At 44.9% G+C, this 17402-nt stretch overlaps 2 non-coding genes across 2 annotated transcripts; both read left to right on the top strand.

The window, feature by feature from the left end:
- The first annotated feature begins 463 nt into the window (after positions 1–463).
- On the top strand, positions 464–545 carry trnas-gcu (transfer RNA serine (anticodon GCU)). Its single transcript has one exon. It is a non-coding gene; the product is annotated as a tRNA-Ser (tRNA).
- A 5288-nt stretch (positions 546–5833) lies between these two features.
- On the top strand, positions 5834–5907 carry trnat-agu (transfer RNA threonine (anticodon AGU)). The gene has a single exon. It is a non-coding gene; the product is annotated as a tRNA-Thr (tRNA).
- Positions 5908–17402: the final 11495 nt, after the last annotated feature.

The raw sequence follows: 17402 nt of genomic DNA, 5'->3' as shown, positions 1-17402 counted from the left end.
CATGTGTTTTATTCTGTTGTATTCTTTCACAGTCTGTTTGATGATCAATGTCACATCTCACTCTCTGTTCTGGTGAAGATCAGAAGCAGTGATATCTGTTTACACCACCCGACAAGTCGGCCTGAGGCTGTGCCTCGCTGATCATGTGGAGTTTAAGCAATTCTTCCAGTCAGTTGGTTCAGTTGTCATTTCATGAGTAATTCTGGCATCTTGACTTCATCAGTGACCTAATGGTTCAGGTGTCTGAGTGATGTTAATCATGATGTGTTGAAATGATTGTATGTTCCAGTCTTTCCGTGGTGGGTTTTCACACTGAGTAGAAATGTGTTGGACATGGTCTGGAAATGTTTCACACTGCTCCATTCCCAACTTCATTTACTTACAGAAGATATATTTCCATCATTCCACAGCTGGCTGCACAGCCAGAAACTGTGCTGAAGGTGACAGCTATGCTTCTGCAACTGACAAGGTGACCGCGAGGTTAAGGTGGTGGACTGCTAATCTATTGTGCTCTGCACACGTGGGTTCGAATCCCATCCTTGTCGCTAGTTTATGAACTGTTCAGTGTATTGTTTATGTGCAAAGTCAGCCTCGAAACCTGTTCTTGTCAATGTCCGGACAGTGATTCCAGAATTGTTTATACTTTATTAAATTTGAGACAGACAATTGGAATTCTTCACCCAAACTGCACTGGAATGAAGATCAAATAGGGATCACGAAACAGAGCAGGAATTTTCCTCCCCTCCTTCCTTCCATCTTTACTTTCTCTCGATTTGCACCAAGTGAAAGACAAATTGGAAAAGCAAATGGCGAGGGAGCAGATGCAGAAAATTATCCTTTGGCAAGAAATTTATTTTCAAATCTTCTTGATAGATTAAGTGAGTGAGCAATGCTTTGGCAGATGGAGTTTGAAATGAGGGGTCATCTAGTACCTACGATAGATCAGAGTGTTATTTTGTAAGAGGTGAGATGTTAGAAACCGCGGAGGAGCAGAGACCCGAATACTGAATTAATAAAAGCTAGTGGACTGGTAGAAAATAATGTGAAAAGTGAACAGAATATGAAGATTGGAACTGATGTTGCAGTGATATAAAGCTCTGTGCTCCTGAAGTAAATGTCCAAGCCCAGATTGTAGGGAATCTGTGGAGAGTGATTTGGTTTTTATTCATTCTTGGGTGTGAGTATCGCTGATAAGGCGAGCATTTTTTACCCATTCCTATTGCCGTTAAGAAGGTGGTGGAGAGCTGCCTTCTTGAACTGATGCAGTCCATATGGTGCAGGAACACCCACAGTGCTATTGGGGAGGGAGTTCCAGGATTGTGACCCAACAACAGTGAAGAAATGGCGATATCGTTCCAAGTCAGGATGGTGAGTGTCTTGGAGGGGAACCTGCAGGTAGTGAGTTCCCATGCATCTGCTGCCCTTGTCCTTCGAGGTGGTAGTGGTCACGAGTTTGGAAGGTGCTGTTGAAGGATATTTGGCGAGCTGTTGCAGTGCATATGGAGATGGTACACACTGCAGCCACTGTTTACTGGTTGTGGAGGGATTGAATGTTTAAGGTGGTGGGTTAGGTGCCGATCAAGTGCGCTGCTTTGTCCTGGATGGTGTTGAGCTTCTTGAGTGTTGTTGAGTGGGATGTATTCCATCACACTCCTGACTTGTGCCTTGTAGATGGTGGACAGGATTTGGGGTGTCAGGAGGTGAGATACTTGCTGCAGAATTCGTAATCTCTGACCTGCGCTTATAGCCACAGCATAGATGTGACTGGTCCAGTTACGTTTCTGGTCAAGATGTTGATGGTGGGGGATTTAACGATGATAATGCTTCTGAATATCAAAAGGTAGATTTTTTTTCTCTCTCATTGGAGATGTTCACTGCTTGGCACTTGTGTGGCCAGAAGGTTGCTTGTCACTTATCAGCTCAAGCCTGAATGTTGTTCAGGTCTTGCTGCTTGCAGGCACAGACTGCTTCAGTATCTAAAGAGTTGTGAGTCATCATCTAACATTCCCACTTCTGACTTATGTTGAAGAGAAAGTCGTCAATGAAACAGCTAGGATGTTTGTGTCTAGGACACTACCCTGAGAAACTCCTGAGGCAATGTCCTGGGCTGAGATGATTGGCCTCCACGAACCACAACCATCTTGTTTTGTGCGAGGTACAACTCCAGCAAGTGGAGAGTTTTCCCCCTGATTCCCAGTGACTTCAATTTTGCTAGGGATCCTTGATGCCACACTCACTCAAGGGAAATCACTCTCACCTCTCCTCTGGAATTCCACTCTTTTGTCTCTGTTTGGACCAAGCTGCAATGAGATCATGCAAACATAATATCAGAACAACTAGTAGCAGGAGTAGGCCATTTGGCCCGTCGAGCTTGCTCCGCCATTCAATAGGATCATGGCTGACCTGATCATGACCTCAACCCCACTTTCCTGCCTGCCCACATAACCCTTGGCTCTCTTGTAGATAAAAATCTTGAAGACATTCAATGACCCAGCCTCCACTGCTCTCTGAAGTAGAGAATTCCAAAGATTAATGACCCTCTGAGAGAAGAAATTCCTTCTTAAATGAAAAAGCCCTAAATCTGAAACTGTGTCTCCTAGTTCTAGATTCCACCACGAGAGGAAACATCCTCTCAGCATCTACCCTGTCAAGCCCCCTCAGAATCTTATATGTCTCAATACGTTCACCTTTCATTTTTCTCAACTCCAATGAGTATCAGTCCAACCTGCTCAACTTTCCTCATAAGACAACACCTTCATCACAGGAATCAATCCAATGCACCTTCTCTGAACTGCCTCCTATGCAAGTATATCCCTCCTTAAATATGGAGACCAAAACTGCACACAGTACTCTCGGTGTGGTTTCACCAGCACCATGTACATTTGTAGCAAGACTTCTCTACTTTTATACTCCATCCCCCTTGCAATAAAGGGTAACATTCCATTTGCCTTCCTAATTATTTGCTGTACCTGCATGGTACCTTTTTGTGATTCATGTACAAGGACACCCAGATCCTTCTACATCGCAGCATTCTGTGATCTCTCACAATTTAAATAATATTTTCCTGTTCTATTCTTCCTACCAAAGTGGATAACCTCACATTTTCCCACATTGTACTCTATCTGCCAAATTATTTCCTGGAACTGAGAGACCCTGGCAGAACCTAAACTGAGCATCGATGATCAGATTATTGCCACATGTGTGGTGCTTGATACCACTGTTGGTGACATCTTCCATCACTTTGCTGATGATTGATTGTAGACTGATGGGGCGGCAATTGGTCAGATTGGATTTGTCCTGCATTTATTTTATGGAGAGGGCACACTTGGGCAATTTTCCACATTGTCAAGTAGATGCCTGTGTTGTAGCTCTTCTGGAACAGTGTGGCTGAGAGCGCAGCTAGTTCTGGAGCACAAGTCTTCAGGACTAGAGCCGGAAATCTTGTTAGGGTCCATAGTCTTTGCTGTATCCAGTGTCTTCAGCTGTTTCTTGCCATTATGTGGAGTGAAGCGAATTGGCTGAAAACTGGAAGCTGTGATGCTGGGGACCTCCAGAGGCCGAGATGAATCATCCACTGAGCAATTTCTGACTGAAGATGGTTTCAAATGCTCCAGCTTCACCTTTTGCACTGACGTGCTCGGCTCCACCAACATTGAGGATAGGGATGTTTTTGGAGCCTCCTCATCTGGTTCGTTATTTAATTGTCCACCACCATTCATGACTGGTTACTTAGTTTCTCAGGGCAGTGTCCTAGGCCCAACCATCCTCAGCTGTTTCATTGATGGCTTTCTCTTCAACATAAGTGAGAAGTGGGAATGTTCGCTGATGATTCACAACTCATCAGATACTGAAGCAATCTGTACCTGCAAGCAGCAAGACCTGAACAACATTCAGGCTTGAGCTGATATGTGACAAGCAACATTCTTTGATCTGATCCTGAGGGAGATATCCGTGCGTGGAGTGTCGGGATGTATGGAGAGTGATTCTGAAGAGGGTGTCTGAACCTGGAGGGCAGAATCTGTGGAGAGTGGTCCTCAAAGGATGTCCATGTCTGGAGATTTAGGAATTCTGAAGAGGGTCTCCGAGCCCATAGTGCTGGGATGTATGGAGAGTGATCCTGAAGTGGGTGTCCGAGCCTGGAGTGGCAGGATCTGTGGAGAGTGATCCTGATGAGTGTGTGCAAACCTGGAATGGAAGCTTTCTGTGGAGGTACAGGAGGAGGCCATTCATTCCCAGCATTTTATAAAGGTTTAGCATAACTTATATGCTTTTACTCTGTGCCTCTATTAATAAAGCCAAGTGTCCTGTTTGCTCTTAGCTACCTTTTCAATCCTTCTAACATTGGTGTACATTGTCTCTCTGCTCCTGCACCCAGTTTAGAATTGTAACGATTCATTTGTATGGCATTCTTCATTCCAAATTGTATCACTTCACACTTCTCTGTGTAAAATTTCATCTGTTATGTGAAAGCCCATTTTACCATTTTTTTTAAGTTCCCCTGAAGTGTGTTACGATCAGTGGCATAGGACAAAATTCCTGAGCATTCTTTGATGCTATCTCCATAGACAGAGCAATCTTATACGCGAGCTCAAATGTAGGATTTTGTGTGTTTAGTATCTTATTTCACCCACCAATATAAGCACAAATATGTCACGTAAATCTTGTTCACTGCATTCCCTGCTGCTGTTTGCTGCCTATATTTACAGACTTTAATCTCAACCTCGTCACCATGTTCTCTAATATATTTAGGGGGCATCAGCAGAGAAAATGTTCACCAAGCATGGCAAGTGCAAGGAAATGTTTTTTATGTCATTATGTCATGAACATAATATACAAATTTTTACATGTGTGAATCATCAAGATGTGTCCTCATAAATGGAACCCCGTCACAATAAACACTGTCACCTTTCAATGTTTAGCAGACAGGTTTGACGGCCTGTTGTGTGTGATTCCCATATTAATGTTCGGGGAAAGATGGAGATATGAATAATTTATAGGGAAATCTTTTAAACATATTACCACATGTCTCACTCACAAAGATCTGCAAACACATGGATTCCAAAAGAACCTGAGTACAAAATCACCTAAAATAAACACAGCCAGAGAAACTTACAATAACCTGTAGCTCAGGGAAAGTACAGATGGATATTGGGCATCTCCTGGCAGGACAGAGTGCCGAATGCAGAAGTACACCAGCGTGCAGGGATCTGCAGCATGTTTGCCCTCTTGAGTCAGCGGTGACTCTGTTGACTGGGTCATGTGTGCTGAATGGATGACGGTCGCTTTGCCAAAGACATGCTCTTTGGTGAGCTTGCTATCAGCATGAGACCAACAGGTCACCCACGTCTGTGATACAAGGACATCTGCAAAGCGAGATCTCAAGCAGACTGGGATTGGAGTCGATGCATGGGAAGTCCTTCCTGCTGACTGGAATTCCTGGAGAAAGGCATTCAGGAAGACCATGGGAAAAGCAGAGGACAAAAGAAATGACCAGATGGTGGGAAAGAGAGCTCAGAGGAAGGAAAAATTATCAGTCGACCTCGGGCCAATGACATTCATCTATACCAGCTGCGGAATGGATTGACACTCACGAGTCATCCTCTCCAGCCACAACAAACGATGTTACATACAGAAGTGACGTACACCCCGGGTGTAGCCCATCGCCTTCCGAGACGGACGGTTGCCTATTACAATTACAACTACAGCTACAACTACAAGAGCGAGTCAGAGGCTGGGAACACTGCCGTGACGAACTCAGCTCTTGACTCGCCAAAGCCTGCCCACTATCTACAAGGCCTTCCTCTGATTTTAATAGCACGTGCATTTGTGATTTGGCTCTGTCGCTTAGTTGGTTAAAGCACCTGTCCAGTAAACAGAAGATCCTGGGTTCAACTCCCAGCAGAGCCTTATTTCACAGCAGCAACATGCTTGAAAAGTTTCATTATCAACATTGACATTTGTGTCTTGTGAACCTTAATTCAAAATACTTGATGAATTTCAATCACATTACAAAAACAGCCTTTGTGAAGGATATGAGTTTGGAATGGCTGTTCCTCCTTGCACAGAATTTCAGTGCTGAGACATCAAAGTTAACTTCTTTGACATAAATTTGTTCACAGTTACATTCAACCTGGAAAACAGCTTGATATTAATCTCACTGAAGGAGAGTGTTTGTGTCATTATGTGTTGCTTTTAACCGAGACTGGGACATGACGCAAGTGGGAGGGTTTATCTGAGGTTTGGAATATTTGTCAGTCAGGAACAAGAAAAATCAAAGGAACCAAATAAGAAAACCTATGTCTCATGTGGTTACCGAGAAACGGTGAGAAGATATTAAACTTTGTTGCATACAGTATTTGTAAACAGTATTTGAAGGGTCTCAGTAAAAATGTTCAGTGTTGATGAGAGTGGGGTCTGGGTGAGCAGCTGCTTAATGTGAGAGGGTCAGGACTGGATGCAGGAAGTTCTCTGACAGTCTCTCCCTGATGGGTTGAGTTGATTTTCAACTGGCAGCTGTTGCTGTTTTGATAATTCAAGTTCCCTCCACTGATTTTTTTGGACAGACAGTGCAGTATGAGGATGTAAAGGGTTAATGCTGAAGACAGTGGGATTAACCCCTCCCACAATCAGAGTGATGATGTAACAGTCACATGAGATGAGGTTTGGGAGGAGAGAGCAGCACCAAGGATGCCAGTTTCGGAGGCTTGCTGAGTGTGTATATAGTATTGTGTAAATTAGAAAAGATTTCTTAGTTTTTTCAGCAGGAAATATGTCCAGAAAATATCACGAAACTCACAATTTTATTATTCAGGAGTTGGAACACAGGGATATTAACTCCAAGTGACAGTAGTGGTTTCATTTAACAAAAGAAAAGGAGAGAATAATATTGCTCATTGATTGAAATCTCCCAGTGAGGAGACAGTTAAACAGGTGATCTGTTGGGGCATCCTTCGATCCAAGGTTTCGGCAGCATTTAATCTCCCTTTTTGGTGAAACTCTCTGTTATTTGCATCTTTTTTTAATCCAGCTTTGATGGACCAGTGAAAAAACTGAAAAAAGTGAACAGATCCATCCTTTCTTTTCTTCCTTCTTCCCATCAGTTTCTCTTTTCTGTCCCAATTTAATCTGCTGTTTTATCCATTCCAATCATAATTCAACATTCCAATCAAATCTATTTGTTATTCCACAGTGTCTCTCCATGTGTTTTATTCTGTTGTATTCTCTCACAGTCTGTTTGATGATCAATTTTACATCTCACTCTCTGTTCTGGTGAAGATCAGAAGCAGTGTTATCTGTTTGCAACACCCGACAAGTCGGCCTGAGGCTGTGTCTCATCGATAATGTGGAGTTAGGAACATAGGAACATAGGAGCAGGAGTCGGCCATTCAGCCCATCGAGCCTGCCCCACCATTCAATATGATCATGGCTGATCATCCACTTCAATGCCCTTTTCCCCACACTTTCCTCATATTCCCTTATGTCATTTGTATTTAGAAATCTATCAATCTCTGCTTTAAACATACTCAATGACTGAGCTTCCACAGCCCTCTGGGGTACAGAATTCCAAAGATTCACAACCCTCTGAGTAACAACATTTCTCCTCATCTCTGTCCTAAGTGGCTTGCCCCTTATTTTGAAATTGCGTCCCCTGGTTCTCGACTTCCCAACCAGGGGAAACATCTTAGCTGCATCTACCCTGACTGTCCTTTAAATATTTTGCAGGTTTCAATGAGATCACCTCTCATTCTTCAAAACTCTACAGAATAGAGCCCCAGTTTCCCCAATCTCTCTACATAGGACAGTCCCACCATCCCAGGAACAAGTCTGATGAACCTTCTTTGCACTCTATCTGTGGCAATAATATCCTTCCGAAGGCAAGGGGACCAAAACTGCACACAGTACTCCAAGTGCAGTCTAACCAAGGTTCTATACAATTGAAGCAAGAATTCACTACTCCTGTACTCAAATCCTCTTACGATAAAGGCTAACATACTATTAGCCTTCCTAATTGCTTGCTGCACCTGCATGTTAGCTGTCAGTGACTTATTGACATGGACACCCAGGTCTCCCTTATTCTCTATACCTCAGTTAATAAAGGAAAGGACCTGCTGAACCACCTTATTGACCTGTACTGCTACTTCAGGGATCTGTGGACATTCACTCCGACGTCCCTCACTTCCTCTACACCATTCAGTGTTCTCCCATTAATTGTGTATTCCTTTGCCTTTTTTGACGCCTGCTCTCGCTGTTCCCTGCTCTCCGAGTGAACTCTTGCTCCCTCTCTCTCCTGGGCTCTTTATGCTCCACTCTGCTCTCACTGTTTCCCGCTCTCTTAATGTATCAATATTTGTTTGCCTTGTGTTTAATTTAAAATATGGATTAACTGTATTTCACAGTTGCAGGTTTTATTTGGTAATCCTGTGCAAGTTGTGGATTGGTATTCAATATTCTGCTCTGTGAAAACGATTGTGAATGAAAATATAACTTTCAATCTTATACATGGGCTGGTCTGCAAGCTCCAAATCCTTCATTTTGTAGTAATGGCTTGATACTGTATCTTTCAGTCTTAATCTCTGTGGGATTTTTGAACTGGTATGTAATGCATAACTTGGTCTAACGTTCTGATGTACATTATTGGGATTCATCGGATCATAGGAAATAGGGGCATTAGGCCATTCAGCCCATCGAGCACACTCCAACATTCAAACAGATCGTGACTGATCATCTACCTCTACGTCATTTTTCTCTGCCATCTCCATATCCCTTGATCTTGTTAGTATTTAGAAATCTATCGATTTATGTCTTGAATATGTTCAATGATTGATCTTCCACAGCCCTCTGGGATAAAGAATTCCACAGATTTCTCACCCTCTGAGTAAAGAAATTCCTGCTCATCTCAGTCTGCCCTTATTCTGAGACTGTGTCCCCTTGTTCTGGACTCACTAGACAGAGGAAACATCCTATCCATATCTACCCTGTGACACCCTGTAAGAACTTTGCCTGTTTCAATGAGATCACCTCTCATTCTACAAAACTCCAGAGAATTTAGGCCCAGTTTCTGCAGTCTCTCATCATAAGACAATCCCACCATCCGAGGGGATGAGACCGGTGAATCTCTGTTGCACTCCCTCTGTGACAAATCTATCCTTCCTTAGATAAGGAAACCAAAATTGTACAGAATACTCCAAGTGCGGTCTCATCTAGACTTCATACATCTTTACTCATGTACTCAAATACGCTTTCAATGGAGCCAACACACCATTTGCCTTCCGAATTGCTTGCTGCACCTGCATACTAGCTTTTAGTGTCTCATGAACAAGGACACCCAGGTGCCTTTGGACATCGACACTTCCCAGCCTCTCACCATTTAAGAAATACTCTGTCTTTCTTTTTATTCTACCAAAGTGGAGAACTTCACACTTATTCACATTATATTCCATCTGCCATGTTCTTGCCCATTCATTTAACCTGTCCAAATCCCCTTGAAGCCTCCTTGCATTCATTCTGTACCTTTCAATTCTGTAAATTTTGTCTGTTCTATTTCAGATTTTATATTTAAAATGTCACCATGGTGACAGAGTATATTTAGATCTGATAGTGAGTTTGTTTTTGGACTGTGATTGATGTATCAACCTGTCAGCTGTACTGAATTGGAGTGAAATAGAAACAACTTCTGTCTCTCCTGCTGTTGTTTGACTGTTGGATTGAAAATGTGTCTTTCTTGACTTTGGGATCAGTGTCTGTCTGACTACTTATTTTGTTTGCTCCAGTGGAACTGATGAACTGGCAGTATCTCTGTTCTTTGGGAGTGATCCTGTACCGACTGTGTGTTGGAACGAGATCACTGCATTTTTCCTTGTGTCCAAGAATCACCACATCCAGTCAGGTTCCTTCATGTATTTTCCTGCAGGAATGAAAGAACTGGTGAGGTACAAGATACAAAAGCGATCAATGTAATCGTCCCAATAATAATCATTACGAACAATCACAAAATGAAAACCAAGAACACAAACAGTGTCAGTATCTGACTCCACTGCAGTACTGCAGCATTCAGCTTCTGTTTACCAGGTGTTTGCAGTGGTTTTACAACAAGTTTGTGACATTCAGAAACAACACAAGCCCTGCACTGCTCAATGACTGGGACTGTCCGATAGAGCAGTGACCTTTACACAGTCACATTTCTATTTCAACGGAAAACAAGCAGCCACTATTTAAAATGTGCCTTTCACACTTCTCACCTGGTGTCTGCAATAAATGTTCTTTGTCTAACTGTCCACATCGTTATTTTGCGGCTATTTTCCCCCCACTGTTCACAATCCAACAAACAGTGAGAGACTGGAACTAAAGCAGGAAAATTCCCTCTCGTTTGGGTGGTGAAATTGTCAGTGATTTTCAATAGTGATTTCTTCCCATTGTGTCTCCCTGAGCCTGTACAGACACTGTCCGAGAATGAACTCTCCCTTCCCCGTGTCCCCGGCTCACTCCATGTTCCGGGAGCAGCTCCTGCTCCACAGTGTCTGTTACAAACACTCCCCGACTCCCCCTCAACTTCCCACCACTCAATGCTAATCTCTGAGCACATCTGCGGACACGCTCCCAAAGCAGTGGCTGCAGGAAGCAGATGCTGTTTGTTGCCTTCCCCCAGGCCCGGGAAGTCTCCATTAGCAGCTGATATCAAGCATCTTCCCCTGATTGAGTGAATGGCCTCACAGACTGGGTTGGGGAAAGGCTGCGCATGCGCCCCACTCCTCATTGTGACGTCCCACTGGGGGCGGGGCTACATCGCGCGTGCGCAGATCTTTGCAGCAATTCAGCACTCAAACATCAATGGGAACTTTCCCCATTTCACCCGCATCAAAGTCCCAAAGAAAGTGAAGAGGGGCTTGGACTGGAGGGAGGGAGGGGCGGGGTAGGGGGAACCTAGAACCCAGAAAACTGCCCACTTGCCCCATTTAGATGCTCAATTTGCGGTCATTCCCTGCAGGGGGTTTGTTATTATTGAGCCCCTCCTGGTAAAACAATCCGATAGAAAGAGAGGAGAAAGGAGGGAGCCGGTGTGTTTGCTGGGACCTTGCAGAATTCATTTCAGCAGCAAAAGTCCCGGGTTATATTAACCCGAGTGAAACATGCTGTCAGTGAGAGGAAAACCGAACAGCTCTTTTCATCTTTTCATTGGAAACAAAGTAGAGCCGGAATTGCGGCGAGCAGAGCAGACACACAAGCTCAATGACAGGAGAGCTCGGCCGTCCCTGAGTTTCAGCTCCCAGCTCTTACATTTCCTCATCCACACTGTCTTTACTGTGGATGCTCAGTGGTTCCTTGTCGGATCTGAGGACTGTATCCATTAAACATTCTGAGTCAGGAGATCCACACACTCTCTGTTACCAAGATTTATGGGCAGGAATGTATCAAAACTTTGTCTATTAAATCATTGTATTATTCACAGAACTAATGAGGCAATCGGTTTATTATTCAGGCCTTGAACTTGGTTTGGGTAGACCGAAAACTGAGAGGTTCAGCACCTTTCCAGTTCTTCACTAATGTAACTGATTTTTTTGATGAAGTAACAGAAAAGGTTGATGAAGGGAAAGCAATGGATGTTGTCTATATGGATTTTAAGAAAGCGTTTGACAAACTACCACATAAAAGGCTCGGTAACAAAACTGAGGCTCCTGGAATCGGAGGGTCAGTATCTGCTTGGATTTAAAAATGGATGAAATATCAAGAAAAGCGAGTTGTGGTATTTGGTTGTTTTTCAGAATGGAAGATGGTGAACAGTGATGTCCACAAGGGTCAGTGTCAGGACCACCATATATATAAATGACTTGAATATTGGAATCACAGAATCACAGAATTGTTACTACACAGAAGGAGGCCATTTGGCCCATCGTCTCTGCACTGACTCTCCAAATGAGCAATTCACCTCATGTCACTTCCCCGTCTTCTCCCCATAATCCTGCACCTTATTTTCAGATAACAGTCTAATTCCCCTTTGAATTCTTCAATTGAACCTGCCTCCATCACATTCTCAGGCAGTTCATACTTTAACCACTCGCTGTGTGAAAAAGTTTTTCCTCATGTCGCTTTTGCTTCTTTTACCAATGACTTTAAATCTGTGCCCTCTCGTTCTCGATCCTTTCACAAGTGGGAACAGTTTCTCCCTATCCACTCTGTCCACACCCCTCATCATTTTGAATACCACTATGAAATCTCCTCTTAGCCTTCTTTTCTCCAAGGAAAACAGTCCTAACTTCTCCAATCTATCTTCATAACTGAAGTTCCTCATCCCTGGAACCATTCTCATGAACCTCTTCCATAATCTCTCCAATGCCTTCACATCTTTCCTAAAGCGTGGCACCCAGAACTGGACGCAGTACTTCAGCTGAGTCTCGTGTCTTATACAAGTTCAACATGACCTCCTTGTTCTTGTACTCTATGCCTCTATCACTAAAGCCGAGGATACTGTATGCTTTATTAACCACTCTCTCAACCAATAACATATAACCCCAGGTCCCACTGCTCCTGCACCCCCTTTAGAATTGTACCCTTTATTCTATATTGTCACTCCATGTTCTTCCTACCGAAATGAATCAATTCACATTTCTCTGCATTGAACTTCACCTGTCATCTGTCCTCCCATTCCACCAACTTGTCTATGTCCTTTTGAAGTTCTACACTATCATCCTTACAGTTCACAATCCTTCCAATTTTCGTATCATCCATAAACTTTGAAATTCTGCCCTGTACACCAAGGTCTAGGTCATTAATATATATCAGGAAAGGCAAGGGTCCCAACACTGACTCCTGGGGAACTCCACTACAAACCTTCCTCTAGCCCGAAGAACCTCCATTGCTCACTACTCTTTGTTTCCTGTCACTCAGCCAATTCCATGTCCATGTTACTACTGTCACTTTTATTCCATGAGTTATAACTTTGCTCACAAGTCTGTTGTGTTGCATTGTATCAAATTCCTTTTGAAAGTCAATAAAAGCAAAATACTGCAGATGCTAGAAATCTGAAATATAAACAGAAAGTGCTGGAAATACTCAGCAGGTCTGGCTGCATCTGTGGAGAGAGAAACAGAGTTAATGGTTCAGCTCAGTGACCTTTCAGATGCTGTCAGACCTTTTGAAAGTCCATGTGGACCACATCAACAGCATTGCCCTCATCATCCCTCTCTGTTGCCTCATCAAAAAACTCCAGCAGGACAGTTAAACATAACTTTCCCTTCAGAAATCCATGCTGGCTTTCTTGAATTAACCCACATTTGTCCATGGGGCTATTATTGTTGTCCCGAATTATTCTTTCGAGAAGAGAGTGAGACGAGGTGAGTTGCTTCAGCAGAGAGCCAGCATGGGTTCGTCAGGCCGAATGGCCTCCTTCTGTGCTTTAGCCATTCTATGATTGTATGATTCTAGCAGCAACTGTTGGTGGAGAGGCAGTGATGCAGGAATGGGTTGACAGAAAGGGGAAAGTCTGGGCTGGTGTGTGTTTGCAGCATTTGCAGCTTGTGTTCGGGTTTGTGAATAAAGGTGATTTGGAAGCTGTGTTCCAAATTGAAGTGTTTATTGGAAGCAAGAAGTTGATGTCAATGAAGAATAATATGTGTGAAGATGAAGCGTGGTGTGATTGTGGATAGCAGTAAATATATTGTTGGTGAATTATTTGTGTTAATAAACTTCCACTGCACCCTCTGCTGCAGGCTGCTGTTTATATCCAGCTGTGTATTAGTGCTGTGTGTTAACTAGATAAATGTTTGTTTCAACGCTGTTTATAAAGCAATAGCATTGCACTCAAACAGTCCCAGACATAGCAACACACGTACAAAAGCAAAATACTGCAGATGCTGGAAATCTGAAATATAAACAGAAAATGCTTGAAATAGTCAGCAGGTCTGGCAGCATCCGTGGAGAAAGAAACAAAGTTAATGTGAGCGAAGGAAACAGACCTGAACTGTTGACTGTTTCTCTCTGCACAGATGCTGCCAGACCGACTGAGCATTTCCAGCATTTTCTGTTTTTATTACAGCAACACCTCTGATCAGCAGTCGTGGTGATAGTGCGAGCCAGGGGGCAGCCGGGAAGGTCCGTTTCACTATAAAGTACTTACCTGGCGATTCGGCGGACGCGGACACGGGGACTGCTGGGTCAGTGAACTTATATATTCGGGCAGTGGCTAAACCCGAAACACTACATGTGTAGTGTCTCCCACCCATCCTCCTCCTCCAACCAAAAAAAAGGACTCTTGTGTGGAGGGTTTGGTAAGGTAAAGTTTTCCTTTATATTTTTTTATTCTCTGTTGTCAATTTCGAGCAGAGGGGATGGAAGCTAGGGCAGTTGCATGCTCCTCTTGCAGTATGTGGGAGGTAAGGGTCACCACTTGTGTCCCTGCTGACTTCACCTGTGAGAAGTGCACCCAACTCCAGCTCCTCACAGACCACGTTAGGGAACTGGAGCTGGAGCTGGATGAACTTCGGATCATGCGGGAGGCAGAGGGGATGATAGAGAGCAGTTATAGGGAAGTACTGACACCTAAGTCACAGGATAAAGGTAGCTGGGTGACCGTCAGGGGAGGGAAAGGGAATAGGCACACAGTGCAGGGATCCCCTGTGGCCGTTCCCCTCAATAATAAGTATACCGTTTTGGATACGGTTGGGGGGGGACCTACCAGGGGAAAGCCACAGCGGCCAGGTCTCTGGCACTGAGCCTGGCTCTGCGGCTCAGACGGGAAGGGTGGAGAATAGGAGAGCGATAGTGATAGGAGATTCAATGGTTAGAGGAACAGACAGGAGATTCTGTGGTCGCAAACGAGACTCCCGGATGGTATGTTGCCTCCTGGGTGCCAGGGTCAGGGATGTCTCAGATCGAGTCTACAGGATTCTTAAGGGGGAGGGGGAGCAGCCAGAAGTCGTGGTACATATCGGTACCAATGACATAGCTCAGAAAAGGGATGAGGACCTGAAAAGCGAATATAGGAGTTAGGATGGAAGCGAAAAGGCAGGACGAGCAGAGTAGTAATCTCAGGATTGATACCGGTGCCACGTGCTAGTGAGGCTAGAAACAGAGAGCGAGTGCAGCTGAACACGTGGCTACAGAGCTGGTGTAGCAGGGAGGGCTTCAGTTATGTGGATCATTGGGATACCTTCTGGGGAAGGTGGGACCTGTACAAGAAGGACGGGTTGCAACTGAACTGGAGGGGCACCAATATCCTGGGCGGGAGGTTTGCTAGAGCTCTTCGGGAGGGTTTAAACTAGTTTGGCAGGGGGATGGGAACCGGAGCTATGGATCAGTGGACGGGGTAGCTGTTGAACAGGCAGATACCGAGTGCAGAGAGTCTGTGAACAAGGTTAGACAGTTGACAGGGCAAAGTTTCAGCCAGTATGATGGGTTGAAGTGTGTCTATTTTAATGCAAGAAGTGTCAGGAATAAGGGTGATGAACTTAGAGCATGGATCAGTACTTCGAGCTACGATGTTGTGGCCATTTCAGACACTTGGAGATCACAGGGGCAGGAATGGATGTTGGATGTTCCGGGGTTTAGATGTTTCAAAAGGAATAGGGAGGGAGGTAAAAGAAGTGGGGGAGTGGCATTGTTAATCAGGGATAGTATCACAGCTGCAGAAAGGTAGGTCATCGAGGAGGGTTTGTCTACTGAGTCATTATGGGTGGAAGTCAGAAACAGGAAAGGAGCAGTCACTTTATTGGGAGTTTTCTATAGACCCCCCAATAACAACAGAGACACGGAGGAACAGATTGGGAGGCAGATTTTGGAAAGGTGCAGAAGTAACAGGGTTGTTGTAATGGGTGACTTCAACTTCCATAATATTGATTGGAACCTCCTTAGTGCAAATAGTTTGAATGGAGCAGTTTTTGTCAGGTGTGTCCAGGAAGGTTTCCTGACTCAATATGTCGATTTTTTTTTTATTTCCAAAATATACTTTATTCATAAAGATCTGTAAAAATTACATTGCCACACAGTTTCCAAACAGCACCAAAAAATACAAACATTGCAAGGGGGATCAGTTTCCTTCAATACTGTCATGAGTTTCTTCCCAACCCTTCCGTTTCACAATTGTCATGTCAATTAAAGTTTTACATATACAGCAATTGAGAATATTAACGATACAGTTCGAGGGGTTTCCCATGGATCCAGCCCCTCAGTCCAGCTTGGTGGGGGAACCTTACACTGTGGTCTTTCCCTATTGAGCCTTTGCTGCGGCTGCCCCAAGCCTTAGTGCGTCCCTCAGCACGTAGTCCTGGACCTTGGAATGTGCCAGTCTGCAACATTCGGTGGCGGACAACTCTTTGCGCTGGAAGACCAGCATGTTTCGGGCAGACCAAAGGGCGTCTTTCACAGAATTGATAGTCCTCCAGCAGCAGTTGATGTTTGTCTCGGTGTGCGTCCCTGGGAACAGCCCGTAGAGCACAGACTCCTGTGTTACAGAGCTGCTTGGGATGAACCTTGACAAAAACCACTGCATCTCTTTCCACACCTGCTTTGCAAAGGCACATTCCAGGAGGAGGTGGGCGACCGTCTCTTCCCCACCACAGCCAACGCGGGGGCACTGTGCGGAGGGGGCGAGACTTCGGGTGTGCAGGAAGGATCTGACGGGGAGGGCCCTTCTCACCACCAGCCAAGCTACGTCTTGGTGCTTGTTTGAAAGTTCTGGTGATGAGGCATTCCGCCAAATGACTTTGACGGTCTGCTCGGGGAAGCATCCGACAGGATCCACCGTTTCCTTTTCCCGTAGGGCCTTGAGGACATTCCGTGCAGACCACTGCCTGATGGACCGTTGGTCAAAGGTGTTTCCCCGCAGAAACTCTCCACGAAGGATAGGTGGTACGGCACCGCCCAACTGCATGGAGCGTTCCGCGGCAATGTGACCAGGCCCATCCTTCGCAACACCGGGGACAGATAGAACCTCAGCACGTAGTGACACTTGGAGTTTGCGTACTGGGGATCTGCACACAGCTTGATGCAGCCGCACACGAAGGTGGTCATCAGGATGAGAGCCGCGTTGGGTACATTTTTCCCGCCCTTGTCCAGAGATTTGAACATCGTGTCCCTCCGGACCCGGTCCATTTTAGATCCCCAGACGAAGCGGAAAATGGCTCGGGTGACTGCCACGGCGCAGGAGTGGGGTTTGGGCCAGACCTGCGCCACGTAGAGCAACAACGTGAGCGCCTCGCACCTGATGACCAGGTTCTTACCCACAATGGAGAGAGATCGCTGCCCCCACATGCCCAACTTTTGTCGTATCTTGGCTACTCGCTCCTCCCATGTTTTGGTGCACGCCCCGGCCCTTCCGAACCATATCCTCAGCACCTTCAGGTAATCTGACCTGACGGTGAAGGGGACAAAGGATCGGTCAGCCCAGTTGCCAAAGAACATGGCCTCGCTCT

This window comes from Heterodontus francisci, unplaced genomic scaffold, assembly GCF_036365525.1.
Source record: "Heterodontus francisci isolate sHetFra1 unplaced genomic scaffold, sHetFra1.hap1 HAP1_SCAFFOLD_43, whole genome shotgun sequence".
In the NCBI taxonomy this organism is placed as follows: Eukaryota; Metazoa; Chordata; class Chondrichthyes; order Heterodontiformes; family Heterodontidae; genus Heterodontus; species Heterodontus francisci.
This window is presented reverse-complemented; position numbering and strand designations above follow the sequence as displayed.